Source organism: Anolis carolinensis, chromosome 4 (assembly GCF_035594765.1).
Source record: "Anolis carolinensis isolate JA03-04 chromosome 4, rAnoCar3.1.pri, whole genome shotgun sequence".
Taxonomy (NCBI): domain Eukaryota; kingdom Metazoa; phylum Chordata; class Lepidosauria; order Squamata; family Dactyloidae; genus Anolis; species Anolis carolinensis.
This window is the reverse complement of record NC_085844.1, coordinates 207801223-207822516: the sequence shown is the minus strand read 5'-3', so window position 1 is coordinate 207822516 and position 21294 is coordinate 207801223. Positions and strand designations below refer to the sequence as shown.

The 21294-nt window shown below is 45.1% G+C and overlaps 1 long non-coding RNA gene across 1 annotated transcript in view; it reads left to right on the top strand.

The window, feature by feature from the left end:
* The window catches only part of LOC134298437 (uncharacterized), a 43269-nt gene extending 22811 nt beyond the window's left edge, over positions 1-20458 (top strand). The window contains exons 3-4 of the long non-coding RNA XR_010005527.1: positions 19049-19128; positions 20379-20458. This is a non-coding gene — a long non-coding RNA (uncharacterized LOC134298437). The remainder of the gene's footprint in view (positions 1-19048; positions 19129-20378) is intronic.
* Positions 20459-21294: the final 836 nt, after the last annotated feature.

The window sequence follows — 21294 nt, the reverse complement described above, 5'->3', positions numbered from 1 at the left end:
CCAGACTAGATGCCGCCGAGAAGGCCCGTCGTCAACGCTTAAACCTCTGTTGGTACTGCGGGAACGGGGGCCACTTCGCCAGAGAGTGCCCAGCCAAAGGGAAGCCCGCCGCCCGTCTTGCGGCGGCGTCCTCCACGGAGACGAAGACGTCTGAGGCGGCTGGCACACAGCCGGCGGGGGAAGCCAACGACCGGGCATAGAGAGGCTCGCCAACCCGGTCAAAAAACCCATTCAAGAGCCGCCAACCGGGGTCCTGTTCCTTCTAGTGGTCACCTTATGGTCAGCAAAAAAGGGACCCGTCATGATCCACGCCATGATAGACTCCGGAGCCACCAACAATTTCATTGATAGAGAGTATGCCGACTCTCTGGGATTACAATATCATGACTTCAAGAATGCCCGTGTGGTGCAAGCCATAGACGGCCGCCCCCTCAAGACGGGCCCCGTAAGCCAGTGGTCGGAACCCACCAGGATGTGGATAAGGGAACATATGGAAGAGATTTCCTTCTTTGTTACCGAGGTTCCCCATTTCCCTGTGATTTTGGGAATTCCATGGCTGACTCTCCACGACCCTAGCATCTCTTGGTCCAACAGAGAACTGCAGTTTGCTTCACAGTACTGCCAAAACCATTGCCTCGTAGCCAAGGTCTGCCATGCCACAGACACCGAGCCCATCATCACCCTGCCCAAGAAGTACTCCGAGTATTGGGATGTATTCAATGAAAAAGAAGCCGAGAAATTACCCCCACATAGACCTTATGACTGTGCCATTGACCTGGTGGAGGGGGCCCCGATCCCGCGAGGGCATCTATACTCCCTGACTGAACCGGAGCAAGAAGCTCTCAGGGAATTCATAGAGTCAAACCTTCGTAAGGGATTCATTAGACCCTCTCAATCCCCAGCCGCCTCCCCAGTGATGTTTGTGAAGAAGAAGTCAGGGGAACTACGCTTGGTGGTGGACTACAGAGCATTGAACAATATCACCAAGCGGAACAGCTATCCCCTGCCCTTAATCTCGGATCTACTGGATCGGCTTCGAGGAGCCAAGGTTTACACCAAGCTGGATCTTCGGGGGGCTTACAACTTAGTTCGCATCAGAGAAGGGGACGAGTGGAAGACCGCCTTCCAGACTAAATTCGGATTATTCGAGTCCCGAGTTATGAATTATGGATTATGCGGAGCTCCCGCAACGTTCCAGCATTTTGTCAATGACATTTTTCAGGACTATCTAGATAGGTTCTTGATAATCTACCTGGACGATTTTTTGGTGTTTTCTAGATCACAATCAGAACATGAGAATCACGTCAAAATGGTGTTACAACGATTGCGGGATCATGGACTTTATGCCAAGCTGGAAAAATGCGCTTTTGATCTACAAGAGGTAGATTTCCTTGGATACCGTATCTCGCCTCTAGGGCTCTCCATGGATCCAGCCAAGGTTTCAGCAGTATTGGAATGGTGGGCGCCAACTAACAAGAAAGAGGTGCAGCGATTCTTGGAGTTCGCGAACTATTACCGCAAGTTCATTCCAGATTTTGCCCGCTGGTCTGACCCAATCACTAGCTGCATCCGTGGAAAACAGCCCTTCCGCTGGACTGATCAAGCAGAGAAAGGGTTCCAGCAACTAAAGAAATTATTCACGTCCCAGCCAATCCTACAGCACCCAGATCCTGGAACCCCTTTTGTTGTGCAAGCGGACGCCTCTGATGTGGCAATTGGGGCTGTACTCCTACAACCGGTGGGAGACCACCTTCATCCTTGTGCCTTTTACTCCCGTCAACTAACCGCACCAGAGAGAAATTACACCATTTGGGAAAAGGAACTATTGGCCATAAAGGCAGCCTTTGAAACTTGGAGACATTGGCTAGAAGGGGCCAAATTTCCCATTGAAGTCCATACTGATCATCGGAATCTAGAGCATCTAAGAACTGCCCGCAAACTAAATCAGAGGCAACAACGTTGGGCTTTATTTTTTGAACGTTTTAACTTCCAGATTCATTATGTAACCCCAGCTCAAACTAAGCAAGCAGACGCCCTGTCACGTAAACCGGAATACGCTGCAGGACGCAAGGAGACCTTTGAATCCCAACTATTACAGCCCGAGAACTTTGCCACGCTCACAGTGGGAAACACCAAATCCACTCTCATTGATTCAACTTCCCCTACTCCTGGACCCCTCTGTGCTCAAGAAATCAGGGCTAGTCAACAAGCAGATGCCTGGGCGCAGGACCAACTTCGTCAAGGACTACAATTTCCCTTCTCACTTAAGGATGGACTGCTTTGCTATAGAAATCATGTTTATATCCCACCAGGGCAGGGCAGGGAAAAAGCACTTCGCCTGTGCCATGACTGCAAGCCAGCAGGGCATTTCGGACTATTTAAAACCATGCATTTGATCCTAAGAGATTTCTGGTGGCCCAAGATCCGCAAGGATGTGGAAAAATATGTCAACACCTGCCCAGTGTGCCAGCGCTCCAAGACAAGACGGGAGAAGCCCTCAGGGCTTCTGCATCCCCTTCCTACTCCATCTCGCCCATGGGAAATAATCTCTGCGGATTTCATCACTGACCTACCACCTTCCTGTGGATTCACCACGATCCTAGTGGTGGTGGACCTTTTCACCAAGTTAGCCCATTTCATTCCCTGTGAAGGCCTCCCCACGGCCAAAGAGACTGCAGATCTATTCCTCCAACATGTTTTCAGACTACATGGATTACCCAAGAGTTTGGTCACAGACCGTGGATCTCAATTCACCTCTCGTTTCTGGAAGGCACTACAAAAACTATTGGGCATAGACTCTCGTTTATCTTCAGCTCATCATCCTCAAACAGATGGGCAAACGGAACGCACCAATGCCACTTTGGAACAGTATCTTCGCTGTTATGTAAACTACCAACAGGACAATTGGGCTTCTCTATTACCACTGTCAGAGTTTGCCTACAACAATGGAGTTCAAGCTTCTACAAAAGAAACGCCGTTCTTTGCAAACTACGGCTTCCATCCACGTTTCTTTCCCCCTGTCATTGAAACTTCAGAAGTCCCCGCAGCAGAGGATTGGCTGCAGGAACTCACAGCGGTGCAACAACTTTTGCTCCAACAACTAGACCAAGCCAAGGAGGACTATAAACGTCACGCGGACAAACATCGCCAACCGGGCCCCGAAATCAAGGTAGGAGATCGGGTTTTTCTGTCCACTCGCTTTTTGCCCTCCCATCGCCCTTGCCGGAAGTTGGATGCCCGTTTCATTGGCCCCTATCCAGTGGTAGCGCAATTAAACCCCGTGACTTTCAAACTCCAACTTCCGCGTTCAATGCGCATTCACCCAGTGTTTCACCGCTCCCTGCTCCTTCCGGCGGATGGTGTGCGTCCTGATACAGACCAACCGGCCCCCCCTCCTGTTTTGATGAATGGGGAGGAGGAGTTCGAGGTTGAGGACATTTTGGATTCTCGCTTCCACCGCCGCCGCCTGCAATATCTCATTGACTGGGTGGGTTTTGGCCCTGAGGAACGCTCTTGGGAAGACGCCTCTGCAGTCCATGCTCCTGATCTGACCCGTCGCTTTCATCAGACCTATCCCGCCAAGCCGCGACCTCGCGCCTCGGGGAGAGAGTCCCAGTTTGGGAGGGGGCTTGAGGAGGGGGATAGTGTGATGACTCATGGGCCTTGTAGTCCTGCTCATGACATTGTGATGCCTGATGAAGAAGAAAACTTGGGTTTTTTACCTTCCCAGTCAGAACTGGAATCTTCTCAGCCAGATCTTTCCCAGGCAGATCTGGGAACCTTGCACCTGCAAGAAAGTTGTGTCCCAGAAGTATGTCAAACAAACCCTGAACCTACATCTCCTGTGTTCTCTCGCCATGAGTTTTGTAAACAACAGAGGAGTTTGGAAGCAGCTTCGCGCAGGAGTGCTAGAATAGCAGCTAAGAATTTAGCCAATTAAGCCTGCTTTTCGTGAGAATCTTTAAGGAGTCAAACATCTGGTCTCAGAGTTTAGCTTTCGTTTCTGGTTCCCAGAGAACTGCTTCGGCGGGAAAGTTAGACTCTATATAGGTGTTTTACCCGCGAAGTAACTTCGCGGAGTCAATTCGTCAGCCTCCGGAGCGAGTTGTGTCTGGACAGCGCGCTCCGTTTCAAGCCTCGTCCCTGCTCAAGCCTTGTCCTGGTTTCCAGCCTTCGCTCCTGTTTCCCAGCCTTTGTTTACCTACGGACCTTGCCTTGTTTCCCAGGACTAAACCTTGCCTTGTTTCACGGATTTTACCAAGTTATTCCACGAACCTTGTTCTTGTTCCTCGTTACCTTGTTCCACGATTCAAGCCTTGTTTCAAGTATCAAGTTATTTCCTAGCCTTGCTCAAGTTCATGGACTAAAGGACCTTGTCATCTCCCCTCACTTTGCTTGGCAAAGTGAGTGTTTCGGTTATTGGATTACAACTTTGGACCTTAATATTTCATATTGGACATTGCCTTTTTGGACTAATTTTGACCTTTCCTGAAAGGTCTACTTCTGGACTATTTCCTATATTTGATTTTATTAACTTTATATATTTCCTTAATAAAGATATTAGATAGATTCTGGCCTCTGTGTATGGTTATTGGTGCCTTTGCTGCCTGGGTCGTGACACAGGCACTGTCTTGTTTTTCAAAAAGGAATTCTTTTTAAAAGTGCCGTTTTTTCCCACGCTCTGCCTTCCTAATGGTCAAGCTCTGACATCTGCAGGTTTCTGGACTACGGCATTGCGATGACAATGCCAGTATGCGGTCCTCCAATTTTTGCATGAAGTCTCTTTTCTTTTTTTGTGTAGTGTGGACACAGCTCTGCAAAACCTCTACTAACTTGCAGACCACAGTCCACACCTACAGTGAGATGTTGCAAGAATAAAGTAAAGGTCTGTCAAACCCTCCTCATCCAATCCATGCTGTTGACAGTTATACATCTCTGTGGTTCCCTTTGGCTTCCTTCTCAACCCAGCTTTGGTCATTTACCTGTAATAACACCAGACACACACACAAGTCTTCCCTCTAGTTCAACGCCATAGAAACATAAACCTGACATCAGAGCCGTAAAACATTCCAGTTCCGAAAAGCCTTCGAGGACTGTGGGGTGGATCGCTGGCAGATGAAGAATTGGTTTCCAGGCAAAGAGTATTTTGCACTTTATTGATTTTTAACTCTCAAACTACCTCATCTATGTGCAATTATTCAGCCCTCGGCCACAGAGCCCTGTTTTTACACCTCTGTTTTTTAAGCAGGTAATGCTGTGACAGCTTTCTTATTTTATGTGTTATTGATGCAACATTTCCTTTGACAAATATAAAATTTTGGGGTTTAATTGTTCACATTGTATTGCTGACGGCCACGCCCCATGGAAGCTGCTCAGAGTCCCTCCGGGAAGATGTCCCGGGTAATAACAATTAAGATCTTACTGTGGTATTAGAACAATCATTATTGATGTCATGATGTCCACGATTTCCCTGTGGAATGCCATCTAGCTTGTGTCCTCCCGGGAAGGGTGCGGCCAGGGCCGCTGACGGTTTGCTGTCATGGAGTGTGCCTTTGTGTCGGCTACAGACTGTGTTGCTATGGTCTGGTTGACACATTAGTCAGTGGGGCTTGGGCCACTGACTTCACTATCAGACGTGAAGAATACACGCCCTTCCCCATGTGGGTTCAGTGGTGGGCGTGGGGCCGGCCAACGGTGGCCGGCCCCCCTGGTCAGTGGGGCTTGGGCCCACAGTTCACTATCAGATGTGAAGAATACACGCCCTTCCCCATGTGGGTTCAGTGGTGGGCGTGGGGCCGGCCAACGGTGGCCGGCCCCCCTGGTCAGTGGGGCTAGGGCCCACAGTTCACTATCAGACGTGAAGAATACACGCCCTTCCCCATGTGGGTTCAGTGGTGGGCGTGGGGCCGGCCAACGGTGGCCGGCCCCCCTGGTCAGTGGGGCTTGGGCCCACAGTTCACTATCAGACGTGAAGAATACACGCCCTTCCCCATGTGGGTTCAGTGGTGGGCGTGGGGCCGGCCAACGGTGGCCGGCCCCCCTGGTCAGTGGGGCTTGGGCCCACAGTTCACTATCAGATGTGAAGAATACACGCCCTTCCCCATGTGGGTTCAGTGGTGGGCGTGGGGCCGGCCAACGGTGGCCGGCCCCCCTGGTCAGTGGGGCTAGGGCCCACAGTTCACTATCAGACGTGAAGAATACACGCCCTTCCCCATGTGGGTTCAGTGGTGGGCGTGGGGCCGGCCAACGGTGGCCGGCCCCCCTGGTCAGTGGGGCTTGGGCCCACAGTTCACTATCAGACGTGAAGAATACACGCCCTTCCCCATGTGGGTTCAGTGGTGGGCGTGGGGCCGGCCAACGGTGGCCGGCCCCCCTGGTCAGTGGGGCTTGGGCCCACAGTTCACTAGCAGACGTTCAGAAGACACGTCTGAGGGGCTTGCGCCCACATTTCCAGGTATTTTACTTCTCTCTCTGTCTCTGGGAAGCGTGCCGGCCAACGGTGGCCGGCCCCCCTGGGCAGTATTTCAAGGTGCGGGCCTTGCCGCCTGTGGGTGTATCTTTCTTTCGTTTTGTTTTTGCTGCCTCACGGCCAACGTGGTCGTGTTTCCCGCGGTGCACCGCATCTCTCTTCTCTCTCGGCTGTCGTTCTATACCCCTTTGTGCGATTTGGCACGGAAGCCTCCTTGGGGGCGGCCACTCTTTCTTCCTTTTCGGGAAGCGTGCCGGCCAACGGTGGCCGGCCGGCCCTCAGTGCGCAGTATTTAAATGTGTGGGACACTCTTTTTCCCTCTGTGGGAAGCGTGCCGGCCAAAGGTGGCCGGCCTAGTATTTTAAGTTGTGGGCCACTCTTTCTTCCTTTTCGGGAAGCGTGCCGGTCAACGGTGGCCGGCCCCCCTGAGCAGTATTTTAAGGTGCGGGCGTCGTCGCCTGTGGGTGTATCTTTCTTTTGTTTTGTTTTTGCTGCCTCACGGCCTACGTGGTCGTGTTTCCCGCGGTGCACCGCATCTCTCTTCTCTCTCGGCTGTCGTTCTTTAACCCTTTGTGCGATTTGGCACGGAAGCCTCCTTGGGGGCGGCCTCTCTTTCTTCCTTTTCGGGAAGCGTGCCGGCCAACGTTGGCCGGCCCCCCTGGGCAATATTTCAAGGTGCGGGCGTCGTCGCCTGTGGGTGTATCTTTCTTTTGTTTTGTTTTTGCTGCCTCACGGCCTACGTGGTCGTGTTTCCCGCGGTGCACCGCATCTCTCTTCTCTCTCGGCTGTCGTTCTTTAACCCGTTGTGCGATTTGGCACGGAAGCCTCCTTGGGGGCGGCCTCTCTTTCTTCCTTTTCGGGAAGCGTGCCGGCCAACGTTGGCCGGCCCCCCTAGGCAATATTTCAAGGTGCGGGCGTCGTCGCCTGTGGGTGTATCTTTCTTTTGTTTTGTTTTTGCTGCCTCACGGCCTACGTGGTCGTGTTTCCCGCGGTGCACCGCATCTCTCTTCTCTCTCGGCTGTCGTTCTTTAACCCTTTGTGCGATTTGGCACGGAAGCCTCCTTGGGGGCGGCCTCTCTTTCTTCCTTTTCGGGAAGTGTGCCGGCCAACGTTGGCCGGCCCCCCTGGGCAATATTTCAAGGTGCGGGCGTCGTCGCCTGTGGGTGTATCTTTCTTTTGTTTTGTTTTTGCTGCCTCACGGCCTACGTGGTCGTGTTTCCCGCGGTGCACCGCATCTCTCTTCTCTCTCGGCTGTCGTTCTTTAACCCTTTGTGCGATTTGGCATGGAAGCCTCCTTGGGGGCGGCCTCTCTTTCTTCCTTTTCGGGAAGCGTGCCGGCCAATGTTGGCCGGCCCCCCTGGGCAATATTTCAAGGTGCGGGCGTCGTCGCCTGTGGGTGTATCTTTCTTTTGTTTTGTTTTTGCTGCCTCACGGCCTACGTGGTCGTGTTTCCCGCGGTGCACCGCATCTCTCTTCTCTCTCGGCTGTCGTTCTTTAACCCTTTGTGCGATTTGGCACGGAAGCCTCCTTGGGGGCGGCCTCTCTTTCTTCCTTTTCGGGAAGCGTGCCGGCGAACGGTGGCCGGCCCCCCTGGGCAATATTTCAATGTGCGGGCGTCGTCGCCTGTGGGTGTATCTTTCTTTTGTTTTGTTTTTGCTGCCTCACGGCCTACGTGGTCGTGTTTCCCGCGGTGCACCGCATCTCTCTTCTCTCTCGGCTGTCGTTCTTACCCCTTTGTGCGATTTGGCACGGAAGCCTCCTTGGGGGCGGCCTCTCTTTCTTCCTTTTCGGGAAGCGTGCCGGCCAACGGTGGCCGGCCCCCCTGGGCAGTATTTCAAGGTGCGGGCCTTGCCGCCTGTGGGTGTATCTTTCTTTTGTTTTGTTTTTGCTGCCTCACGGCCTACGTGGTCGTGTTTCCCGCGGTGCACCGCATCTCTCTTCTCTCTCGGCTGTCGTTCTTACCCCTTTGTGCGATTTGGCACGGAAGCCTCCTTGGGGGCGGCCACTCTTTCTTCCTTTTCGGGAAGCGTGCCGGCCAACGGTGGCCGGCCCCCCTAGGCAATATTTCAACGTGCGGGCCTTGCCGGCTGTGGCTTTTTCTTTCTTTTCTTTTCTTGCCTCCAGTATGTTACAACACAATCACACATCACAACACCAAAAAAAGGCCAAAAGCAACAACAGGCAATGTGCCGTGCTTTCTATATTTAGTAGTAATATATATAATACAAAATAATAAATACAGCCAGACTTTTGAGCTGCAAGGATATTCAGTGCAATTCAACCAGACCAATAAAAGATTAACCTTCGAAAAAGGCGACCAGGCTTTGAAACAGTGATACTACTCTGAATCTGACCAACCAAAGATTTCCCCTAGATAGCAAGCACCCAGGCTTTGAACCACCGAGGCTATTCATTACAATTCTACCCCCCTAAAAGGCAACTACCTAACCTTCCAAGCAGCAAGCCTATTCCTTTCTATTCCACCTCACCAAACAAGGATTCCCATAAGAAAATGGCCAGGCTTTCAGGCTACAAAGCTATTATTCACTGTTATTCCACCTACCTAACAAAGAATTCCCATACACCACAGCAACGCGTGGCCGGGCACAGTAAACTATAAAATTGTGCAATAAATCTTAGGAAAGGGCAAACGCTCTGCAATTTAGCAAACAAGCAGGGTGGATTTTGTTCTCCCACTGTACCAAATTTGATCAGTATAGCTGAAAAAATGAGAGCAGGAGAGCCCCCGACCCCCCCCCCCCGGGGCTGTTTTGGGGCGACCGCGCATGCGCGTCCACCATTAACGAATTAATTTCGAAAATAACGAATTTTCATTAATTTCGAAAAATTTTGGGGGCCAAATTCGTAAATAGCAACAAAAACGAAAAACTGCCCCCTCTAGTTTTGAAACGAGTTTAGAATCAAATTTTTCATGGATCGATCAAGCCTAATACATACGTACACACAAAGAGATCACATCCAAATGCTAGAAGCTGGAAGGGAACCATTGTACTCAGAAAACCCAGAACATAGATTTTTTTTACTCCCCACGATCTGATGGATAGAAGATCTAACAACAGTTGCTACATTTGAAAGAATGATGTTTGGACATTTGAGGTGTATCTACATTATATAATTAATGCATTTTGACAGCCATGACTCAATGCTGTGGAATATGGCCCATGGACTGTATCCTGTGAACAAGATCAGGTCTTTCCTCAGAGGGCAGAAAAGGAGTGGGGCTTCCCCTTTGGCAGGGAGGGAGGAGAAGTGACCTGTCAAAGGATTTGGGGGGCAATCTTGGCTCTTTACAAGGGCAAGTTGTGCAGGCCTGATCTAAATATATATTACTTTCAAATACAAGAACCTGAAATGAACTATAGTATTCAGGAGGGAAAGAACATGTGCCAACTCAGAACATTTGACCTGCTAAGCTGAACATTGTCCACTGCCTATCTGAGATTGCAGAAAACAGAATGTGTTGATCACTGAACCCACAGTAGACTTCCATCTAAAGGAAGCAATGTGATATGCAGGTCTACTGTAAATTATAAGCTTTCATTTGAAGATATTTGTCACATGAGGTTGACAGGCTCTGTGTGTATATATGTGTGCATACGCAAACATTGTAGTCCAATGCTTAAACCTCTGTACCATGCTGGCATTCATTTAAAAAAATACTGCAACTAAAAAAATGAAACTATGTATCTGAATGTAATAATGAACACTGTAGCCAGGTGACCTGTCTGTCTGCTCTTGGTACTATTGTCCTGTTACTGTCAGTTAACGGAAATATCTTAAAGACCTCAGCGCCGCCTTCTTCTGGTCTATTTTTTGAACTTGTTGTTTATTCGTTCAGTCTCTTCTGATTTTTCGTGACCTCATGAACCAGCCCATGCCAGAGCTCCCTGTTGGCCATCGCCATCCCCAGCTCCTTCAAGGTCAAGACAGTCACTTTGAGGATATCATCCCTCCATCTTGCCCTTGGTCAGCCATTCTTCCTTTTCCTTCCATTTTCCCAGCATCATCATTATTTTTTGAATTAGATACCCCTTAAAACAGATGATACTTCAAGAGCAGAACTGTTCTCTATAAAAAGAGGTCATGTGGCAACCATAAATGCTCAGACCATAGTTGTAGCTGCTGAAATGTCACTGAAAAATAGCAAATACATACATAGGTAAAGGTAAAAGTTTTCGCCTGACATTAAGACTCGTCGTGTCCGACCTTGGGGGTTGGTGCTCATCTTCATTTCTAGGCCGAAGAGCCGACATCATCCGTAGACACCTCCAAGGTCATGTGGTCGCCATGACTGCATGGAGCACCATTACCTTCCCACCAGAACCGTACCTACTGATATACTCACATTTGCATGTTTTCGAACTGCTAGGTTGGCAGAAGCTGGGACTAATAGCAGGAGCTCACTCGGCTCCCTGGATTCGAACCGGTGACTTTTTGGTCAGTAAGTTCAGCAGCTCAGCAGTTTAACCTGCTGCCCCACCCAGCTCAGCACAGAGATTTACTTACTAAAAGTATCCGTCAGTCCTCCTCTTTGCAGATTCAACCATTCATTGGCACTCTCACTAGCTGCTCTTAGAGAGGGATAAATCTCTATCTTCGCTACCCTGATTGGTGCTTTCTGATGCTGATGTTTTAAATATTATAGTAAAAATCAAAAAAGTGAACCAAGAAAAGAAATATAGAGTAGAAACGCAAAAAATGCCACAAAAAGAAGAAGAAAAGCAAAACAAAAAGAAAAGGAAAATAAAAAGTAGATGACCTCCGATTTATCCTCACCTGGCCAAAAGAAAACAACATAAGCTTCACCCTCTAGGCCTTCAAATGTTGACTCCTTTCCCAAAGGGAAAAAAAAACCCTTAAAGTGTTCTTCAAAACTCAGTGTTGCCAAGTCCTTCTCTTCCTTGTGCAAAAAGTGAACAAAAGATTTCCAGTCTTTTTTTAAAAAAATCCAATGTCTCCACTTTTAATAAACAGGTTAATATGTCAAACTTGGCCAATGACATCATTTTTAGCATCTAATCCTCTGTGCTGTTGTTGGTGCTGCTCTGTTCTTCCATTTCCTCATTTATATCAGTCAGACCAAGTAGAAAAGTCTCGGGTTTTAAATGGATTCCCCCCCCCCACACACACACACACATTGTTTTGGGAAACCTTATGTACGAGAATCCAGTATTTCCACCACATATGGTAGAAAGACACCACTTGCTGTTTACATTTCCAGTAAGTGCTGGAAATCTTTTTATACATCATAGAAAGTTTTTTGGGAGTAATATACCATTGATACATCATTTTATAAAATATATCTTTCAAATTATAACATAATGTGAATTTTAACCCCTTTGTCCACGTTTTCTCCTGTTAGTCCAACTTTATATTATGCCCAACATTTTATGCCCAATTTGTCTTGCATTCTTTAACTTGCTCATCTGCCATTTCCCATTTTAATAGCATGCTATACATGTTAGCAATTAAATGTTCATCATTAGCACATAATTGCAACCTCTGCCTATGTTCTTTTTTAATAAATATGTTAGACTGTCCATGACCTTTATCTCCATTACTTTATTTAGCCAAAGTTCTTTATCTGGTATCTTTTCTAATTTCCACATTTTAGTAAAAAATATCATTGCGGCTGTCGTAAGAAAAGTAAGTAGTTTATCTTTGTTAAGGTCAACAAAAGATCCTGTCTCAAACATACCCAATAGGTAAATTTCTGATTTCATTTTGTAGTCCACTTGTAATATTTTCTGGCACTCCTTATGGATTATTTTCCAGTAGGTCATTGTCTTGTCACAAGTCCACCAACAGTGCTAATATGTTCCTTCTTTCGTCTTGTACTTCTAACATTTATCATCAGTCTGTTTGTACATCAAACTTAATGTTTTAGGTTTGAGATACCATCGATGGAGCATTTTCAACCAATTTTCTTTTAAATCCATTGCATAAGTAAATTTCAATCTTCTTAACCAAATCTCTTCCCATTCTTTCATCTGTATAGGTCTCCCTATATTCCTAGCCCACTTTATCATTGCGTTTTTTATTACCTCCGTTTCAGTGGCCCAATCTAGCAGTTTATTATTAATTTTCATTATTCATTTCTCTTTATAATATGATGTCCCAGAAATCTTCTTTTTCACAAAAGCCCAGCTTCTTGTCAATATTATAATGTTCTCTAATTTGCAAATATTGGAGCCATGTTACTTCTTTATAGTTTTTTTAATCTCGTCATGAGTTCTCAGATTAAGGTTATTTTTCTCCCCTATCAGCAAGTCTTCCTTTTATATAATTATTTCTGTCCCCACCCCCTATCTTCACATATGTAGGTAAGGTGATCATTGGATACTTGCAATGATTATTACTATATAGTAATTCAACGGCACTCCCTATGATGGGAGCAAAGTGTGAACAATTAGTAAGACATGTTTGACATGGTCAAAATGTTAAGTAAACCAGATACAGGCAGTCCCTGAGTTACAAACATCCAACTTATGACTCCTAGTTAAGAATGGGGGTGAGACAACAGGAAGTGAGAGAAATCCACCCCACAGAAGGGAAATTCACTCCTGAAAGAGTTATCTTGGGAAAAAGGTGTCTCCACTGAAGCTTTATCACCAATCCTTGTTTCCACTACAAGCCAAATTTTTCATAATCCAATTATCACAGAGACAGAAAACAAGGTAAAATCTTCTGAACAGGGGCACAGACAGCAAAAACAAACACCACAGGGGTGTTAACCCTTTCCTATGCTATCCAAAGCTAAAAAATATATACATTTTTGGCTTGAGTTACAATTAGAAAATGTACCTGTTCTGACTTCCATACAAATTCAACTTCAAAATAAATCCACAGAACCTATCTTGTTCATAACTTGGGGACTGATTGTATATTACTATGACCAGATTGTGTTTGCTCTCCTTTATTGGAAGTTGGCTCCTAGATCTTGGTATACAGACTCTGTCCAGTTTAGCCACTTCCATGGGAGATGGCCTAATTGAGCTGGTTAATTTACTGGGGCATTTTCCAGGGAGCTGACAAAGTATAATGATAAAAGCTTTAGCTTAATTGGAAGCCAAATTAGCATTAATATCACTTAAAAGGGGTTACATATGGAAGTGACAAAGTATTTGAAGAGCATCCCATCAAGTGTTAAATGAGAAGAAAAATTCCAAGATCTTACCTCTTCCTGCACAGTTTGCCAAATAACATTGGCAAGAAAGAAGAAAGAATATTAAAACACAGCATATGGTTTCACATTTTGAGTTTGTAAAATCAATCCATCCACTCCTCAGTGTCAGTTCCTAAATACAGTACTAAATACAGAACTTGAAAGTGTTACTTTCTGGGACTACAGCTCCCCAAATCCTGCTTTGGAAGAAGTACTCTATTAAAAATAATACTACATTTTTGTAATTTTGACTCAGTCCTTCTGGTAGCAAATCATTTTTGACAGCAGTTGGTACTGGTCCCTAGAGGTTAAAAATAAAGTATTACATTGTATGACACAGCAAAGATAATTAAAAAAAATAAACTCAACCAAGGAAGTCATGGCCTAGAGACTGCAAGAGCCGCTGAGGATAGAATGACTTGCAAGTCTTCCATTCATAGGGCAATAAAAATTGAAGTCACCTTGATGACAATTAACAATAATACTCACTACACTCTTTGATGTCCCACTCTGTCTTTTGCTTGCAACCTGAATAAAGAAAATAAAACAGTTAAAATCAACAAAACACATAAGCAGCAGACTTGAAACTTCAAAGGAAAAGGCCTTTTTCTCAGGAAATTGTGAAAACATATCAAAACTGTATTTATTTAATTTATTTGCAATGGCAAGACTTGTTTTTAAGGGAAAAAATAACACTGTTTTGGGTGGTATTCAATAATTTTAGCCGAATTTTAGAGCTTTTTAATGAGATTTTAAAGATCCAATATGTTCGTAGCTATGTGGATTGTACCATGTCTAGTTTGATTTAAGTTGTTTTACCATTTTGTTGAGTTTTTATGATTTGTTTATATATTAGTGTTGGCACTGAATGTTTGCCACTGTGTATATTTTGTTGTAAGCCTCCCTGAGTCCCCTTGGGGAGATAGGGCGAGCTATAAATAGTTTCATTCATTCATATTGTAGAACACTGGTATGTCCTTTGCATACAAAAGTTTATAAGTTCACGTCCAGGAATAACTAGGAAAGTCTGAGACCCTGGAGATCAGTATCCGACAATATAGAAAACTGTACCAGGTAGTCATATTGTATTTAATAATCTAGTTTTTATGTATTTATTTGATTGTCCTATATATGAAAGACCTATGGTCTAAGCACTGACTAAACTGACTGTACTCAGTCAGTATGGTTGTCTATCATCTCCTCTGGTTTAATGTAAACTAGAGGCACATCATTTTGGGAATGACTCATAATATTTATATATTTACAAGAAAATACATAGCTTCTCCCGTCACTCCTCTCTTTTTTTTGGCTTGGTAATCTGAGTATTTTTTGCCTAAGAAGACAGTATGAAATTCATGGGTTCACCAACAGTCAGCAGGAGACACACACACAAGCTTTAATAGGATGTCCTCGGATATTCTAATTAATTCATTCTGAATAAAATATGCCTTCCAACTTCCTTTGTCATTTCTAATTTCCTTTTCAACTCCCATCTGCTTTTCTCATAGTTTGTGAACTTTAAAAATAAAATTAAAGAAGCCATTGATTTGAATGCTCCTTACTGAAGGCAGTTCTAACAGTTAGGCTCCTGGGATTCAGGGGAAAGGTTGCATGAGACTCTACTGAGGTATAAACAGCTGTGAGAAATACCGTTCACTTATAGAAGCCAAATGGAGGGCATTAATAACTGAGCATTTTTCATTAGACCTTAAATCCATCACACAGGGGGAATAACTGGAGCCTACATTACATAGTGAGTGTTTAAACATAGCCAATTTAGGAAGTTGGTTAAGGCTTATCAATAATGTCAATTGCTCCAAATTGCATTTTTGGAGGAAAAACAACAGTTTGACATTCCATGATAGAGTGGGTATCTTAATTCATGTCTAGTGTGCTATGGGTGCCAAATTAATGGGGCATCCACATTGTAAGACTAATATTTATGATAGTTCAAAGATAGATGCAACTAGAGAAGACTTGTGGTGTTGCTGGTACTTACTCAAGCATTACTGTTAATAAATTCTCCTTTGTGGGTCTACTTTGGTATTGGAACACAGATTGAGTTGTATCTACACTGCCTTAGATCCCAAGATCTGATCCCAGATTATCTGCTTATCCCAGATTATATCTCAGTGTAGACTCATATAATCCAGTTCAAAGCAGAAAATCTGGGATCAGATCCTGGGATTTAAATCAGTTTGGATCCAGCCTGAGAAAACTGTCTAGAAAATGGTCAGGCAAACACAAAAATCACTATATCACTTTGTCATTGCGGTGGTTATGACCACAGTTAACGTCTGTAGTGACCAAGGTGTGCTAGTAGCTAGGGTATTAATTAAGGGTCAGGGAGGGCTAATAGGAGGGTGGGAAGGGAGGGCAGTGGTTAGAGGCTATTGGGCCAGTGCAATTACCATCCACAGATAACAATACAAACAACACTGAAGCACTGGAGCACTTTTATCAGGGTTGGGGTAAAGAAATTTACATCTTAGCACTTTACGCTGAGTACACTACTGTTTCCAATTAGAACCTCAAAGGAGGTAGGAGGAGGAAGCAGTGGTAATAAGATCCTCACGTATGGAAGTGAGTCTACCATTATGGTAGACCATGTAGGGAGAGGGTGTGCATTTAGCAGCCGGGGGCCCCCCATCCAAGTTATCCAGGGGAGGGGGAGATATGGGAAAGGGAAGCATAATTTAATTCGGCCTAGGGTGGGAAATAGAGTGCTTGTAGATTTAAAACAGCCTTCTGACATAGTAAATTTGGATGCCCAGGTTGGCAGACCCTGGGCTGAATGCCAGATCTGTCAACAGAAAAGCTGCAATCATCCAGGACCTCATCCTGGATGAGCGGGCAGACCTGCCGTGCATAACGGAGACCTGGTTGGATGAGGCTGGGGAGTTAACCACACCCAGCTTTGTCCACCAGGACAGTACCAACTGAGATCTGGAGGGAGGAGAGGAGGGGTTGCAGTGGTCTATAAGGAGTCCATCTCCCTGACCAGGTGCCCCATCCCGCAGTCAACCTTGTTTGAGTATGCTCATATGAGGATAGAGGGCTGGGACAGTTTAGGGATTCTGCTAGTGTACCGACCACCCCGCTGCACTACAGTCTCCCTACCTGAGCTATCTGGGGTGGTCTCCTGCTTGGCTTTAAAGTCCCAACGGCTTATTGTGCTGGGGGACTTCAATGTCCATGGCGAGGCCACTCCCTCTGGTGTGGCTCAGGACTTCATGGCCGCCATGGCAACCATGGGGCTGTCCCAATTAGTATCGGTCCCTACCCACAGAGTGGGGCACACACTTGACTTGGTTTTCTGCCAGGGATGGAGGAAGGTGGCAGTGTGGAGGAGCTTACCATCGCTCCATTGCCATGGACTGACCATTACCTGATCAGGTTTAGGCTCACTGTGTCCCCCAACCTCCGCAGGGGTGGAGGACCGATTAAGATGGTCCGCCCCAGGAGGTTTATGGATCCGGGGGGATTCCTGATGGCTCTTGGGGAGTTTCCCACCACCTCGGCTGGTGACCCTGTTGATGCTCTGGTCACTCTCTGGAATAAAGAGGCAGCTAGGGCAATAGACACGATCGCTCAGGAACGTCCCCTCTCGAGTACCCGAGCTAAACCATCTCCTTGGTTCACTGAGGAGATGGCAGCGATGAAGCAAAAGAAGAGGGGACTAGAGGGCATGTGGTGTTCAAAGCCGAGCGAGCCAAACCGAACACGGCTATGTTCCTACCTTAGGGCATATGCCGTGGCAATAGATGCTGCAAAGAACGTTTTCTTTGCAGCTAATATTGCGTCCGCAAAGAACCATCCAGCGGAGCTGTTCTGACTTGTCAGAGATTTGTTATATCCCGTCCCTCAAGACGGGATCCATGACAACTTGGCAGCCCTCTGTGAAGCATTTGCTCAGTTCTTTGAGGACAAAGTCACTTTGATCCATTCTGGCTTTGACACCATATTAACGGCAGTCTCCGAGAGTGTAGCAGGAGCACTTGCTTGTCCTATTTTGATGGATCAATTTCAATTGGTTCAGCCTGAGGACGTGGACAAGGTGCTTGGAGAGGTGAGGGCTATCACATGCATCCTAGACCCCTGCCCATCCTGGCTGGTGAGAGAACACAGAGGGGGATTGGCCGAGTGGGTGAAGGTGGTGGTGAATGCCTCTCTTCGGGAAGGCATATTTCCAGCGAGCCTCAAATAGGATGTAATCAAACCACTGTTGAAAAAGCCATCACTAGACCCCACTCAATTCGATAACTATTCGCCTATTACCAATCTCCCCTTTTTGGGCAAGGTCGTGGAACGTGTGATGGCCACGCAACTCCAGGCATTCTTTGTAGATACTGATTTTCTGAGACTTGTGCACCAGCTGCGCCCGTTCCTTGGGAAGTCTGACTTGGCCACGGTGGTCCACACTCTGGTTACATCCCGTTTGGACTACTCTCTACTTGCTCTCTACGTGGGGTTGCCTTTGAAGACGGCCCGGAAGCTTCAACTAGTACAACGAGCGGCAGCCAGATTAATAACTGGGGCGGCTTATAGGGAGCGTACCACCCCCCTACTAAGCCAGCTCCACTGGCTGCCGATATGCTACCGAGCCCAATTCAAAGTGCTGGTTTAGACCTATAAAGTCCTAAACGGTTCTGGCCCAATTTACTTGTCCAAACTTATCTCCTCCTATGAGCCAGGAAGATCCCTAAGGTCATCTGGTGAGGCCCTGCTCTCAGACCCGCCTACCTCGCAAGCACGGCTGGAGGGAACAAGCGACAGGGCCTTTTTGGTGGTGGCTCCCTGGCTGTGGAACACCCTCCCCAGAGATATACAGCAAGCCCCAACCTTCTGAGTTTTAGAAAAGCCCTGAAAACTTGGCTATGTGCCCAGGCTTTCGATGATTAAATGATAAAGACGACCCGGCCTGACTTATGGCCACAGTACGAGGATAGTGGATGAATGGACTTTAACTATATGTTTTATATTTTTATATTTTTATATTTTTAAGTGTTGTAATTGGATTTTATTCATTGCTATGCTTACCAATTATTACCAATTGTGTATGCCGCCCTGAGTCCCTTCGGGTGAGAAGGGCGGGATAAAAATGATATAAATAAATAAATAAATAAATAAATAAATAAATAAATAAATAAATAGATATTGCGCAATCCCAAAAACATTTTGCAAATCCACAAATTATAGAAAAATCTGCTAAAACTCTCCTAATCTGTTAATATAAAGAAAGCATCGACACTTACTATGTTTGGTTTACAAGAATGAAATAAACATTTTTATATTATTTTATAATCCCAGGGCTTATAAGTAGTACATATGTGATTCTTGTCAGTTTTTGTACATGTAACAAAGTTGAGTTGCTGTTTTATCTTTTGTTTCAGGTAACAAAACATCTCGGGTCCTCCACAGACTTCAGTCCATATACAGTGGAATTTATTTTTGAATGGCTATCAATTCCATAGTAAGAAATAGTGACAACATACATTTATTAAAATAGGCAGTAGGTTCCTAATTTTTGCATATGGAGAGAGAGAGTGGATGGGCAATGCTTTTAGGCTACACAGATATATATGAGTTCTTCTTTGCCTCTAACAAGACCTTCCTTTCATTAGATTTTCTGTCTGTCGGTCTCTGTCCATTCGTCTCAACATCCATTTATACATCTGACTTTCTTTATACCAACCAGTTCTGGAATATATTAGTACAGGACAAAATTTTCTAGTTACTTTTGTTTTTCTGAGAGAGCCGTTGAACACATTGATGTAGCTAAACATTAAGACTTTGGGGAAAATTCATGCGTACATATTTGAAATGAAGTATTAGAAACATTGTGGGATTAATCAAAAGATTATTTGTTTTAACCCCACATTGTGGTTCATTTTCTTGCAGCCATAAAACACTTCAACTAACTTACAGAGCAAAAAGCATAAAATATTTGCAGACTGTGTCAGAAGCTAAAGAGTGTTTCAGTTGGGGTATATCAGGAAATAGTATTGTCTATTGCAGAACTGGGTCTTTAAAAGGCCAGTTTTATCAATCTGACGACAAAGTCTTGTCGATAAAATATCTATTTTCTCTAATACATTAAAAACACATTAAGAAATAATTGCTAAACCAAAAGCAACTTCTTAATAAAATACTTCTCAAAGAGCATGCGTTATTGTATAGATGTTGGTGGTGTTGATGTTGTGTGCCTTCAAGTGTTTCTGACTTATAGCCAGTGCCACCCTAAGGTGAACATATCATGGGGTTTTCTTGGCAAGATTTGTTCAGAGTGGGGTTGCCTTTGCCTTCTTTTGAGCCCTCTGTGTCTTGTGCAAGGGCACCCAGTGGGTTTCCAGGGCTAAGTAGGGATTTGAGTTCAAACATTCAGACCATTACACTATACTGACTCTCATTTTATAGCAAAAAATAACTTGGATAGACCTTTGATCAACCCATTAAATCTGGAGAAGCTCCTATAAATCCAGTGTGGATTTACCATCCTGAATCAACAAAGCTGTTAGCACCTCCCTTTTAAAAAAATAACTGTGCTAAATGTATAAATAAGAAAATTAATCCCCTTTTGGATAACTTAATCCAAGGACAATTCACCACCATCTGTATTAATTGTTTTTAAACAAATTTTATGCAATGACAAATTGATTTTCAAGGCATTGTACAAATCAAAGGTAATATAATACCATGCATTAAGTATCTTCTTTTTTCTAGGTTCCTTTATGGCAAAGCCTTTGGTGACATGGGACCCAAAAGAAGAGAATTAAAAAAAAATAAACTTGATCAATGCTAAAGTTAGTCAATAATTTCAGAGTTTTAATTCTGTCACTGTATTGTAAATGTAAATGTGTGTGTATATATATTTTAGGGCATGGATGATGTTTCACGGTGGAACATTACCTTTATCACATGATGTATCTGTATCCTTTTCCTTTTCTCATTTTGTACCACAGCCACTTCAAAAGGCAGTGGAGTCATGTGTCTTCCAGGCGATGTGTGAAAACAGTAATGCATACACACTGATAAGGAATGATCTTCTTATATTTATTTATAACCAATTAGGTTAATTGCACACATGGCACAATGCCTTTTGAACAGCCAACTTTGCTGCAACCAGTATGTCATCACTGTGTCTTTGTATGCATTTCAGTAATCTCTTGCATCCAATTTTTGTGATTCCTTTTCTGCCCCATATAGCATTACAAGGTAGAAAAAATAAGAAACCATGTTAGATTTTTTAAAATCAAATTAAGGGGATTTGCTTCTGATGACTTCTCAAAAGTAGACTTTCCTAGAACAGTTGTGCTAGGAGATAAATCTGCCAAGCAGAGTCTGCAATTCATTGTGGAGAGAGGAAGGTTCTGCAATCAGGACAATTCTGTCATCCCCACCCATGGGGTGCAGGGGAGGCAATAAAAAGCTTGAGCTTAATTCTAATAGGGGCATTTTAAAGATTTGACTATCCTTTGTAAAAGTGTCTCCATGGACATCATGCTGTGAGGAACACCTTAGAGCTAGGTATGTTTAGCTTGGAGTAGAGAAGGTGAAGAGATGATATGACAAGCATGTTTAAACATTTGAAAGGAAGTCACATTCAAGACAGAGCAAGCTTATTTTATACTGCTCCAGA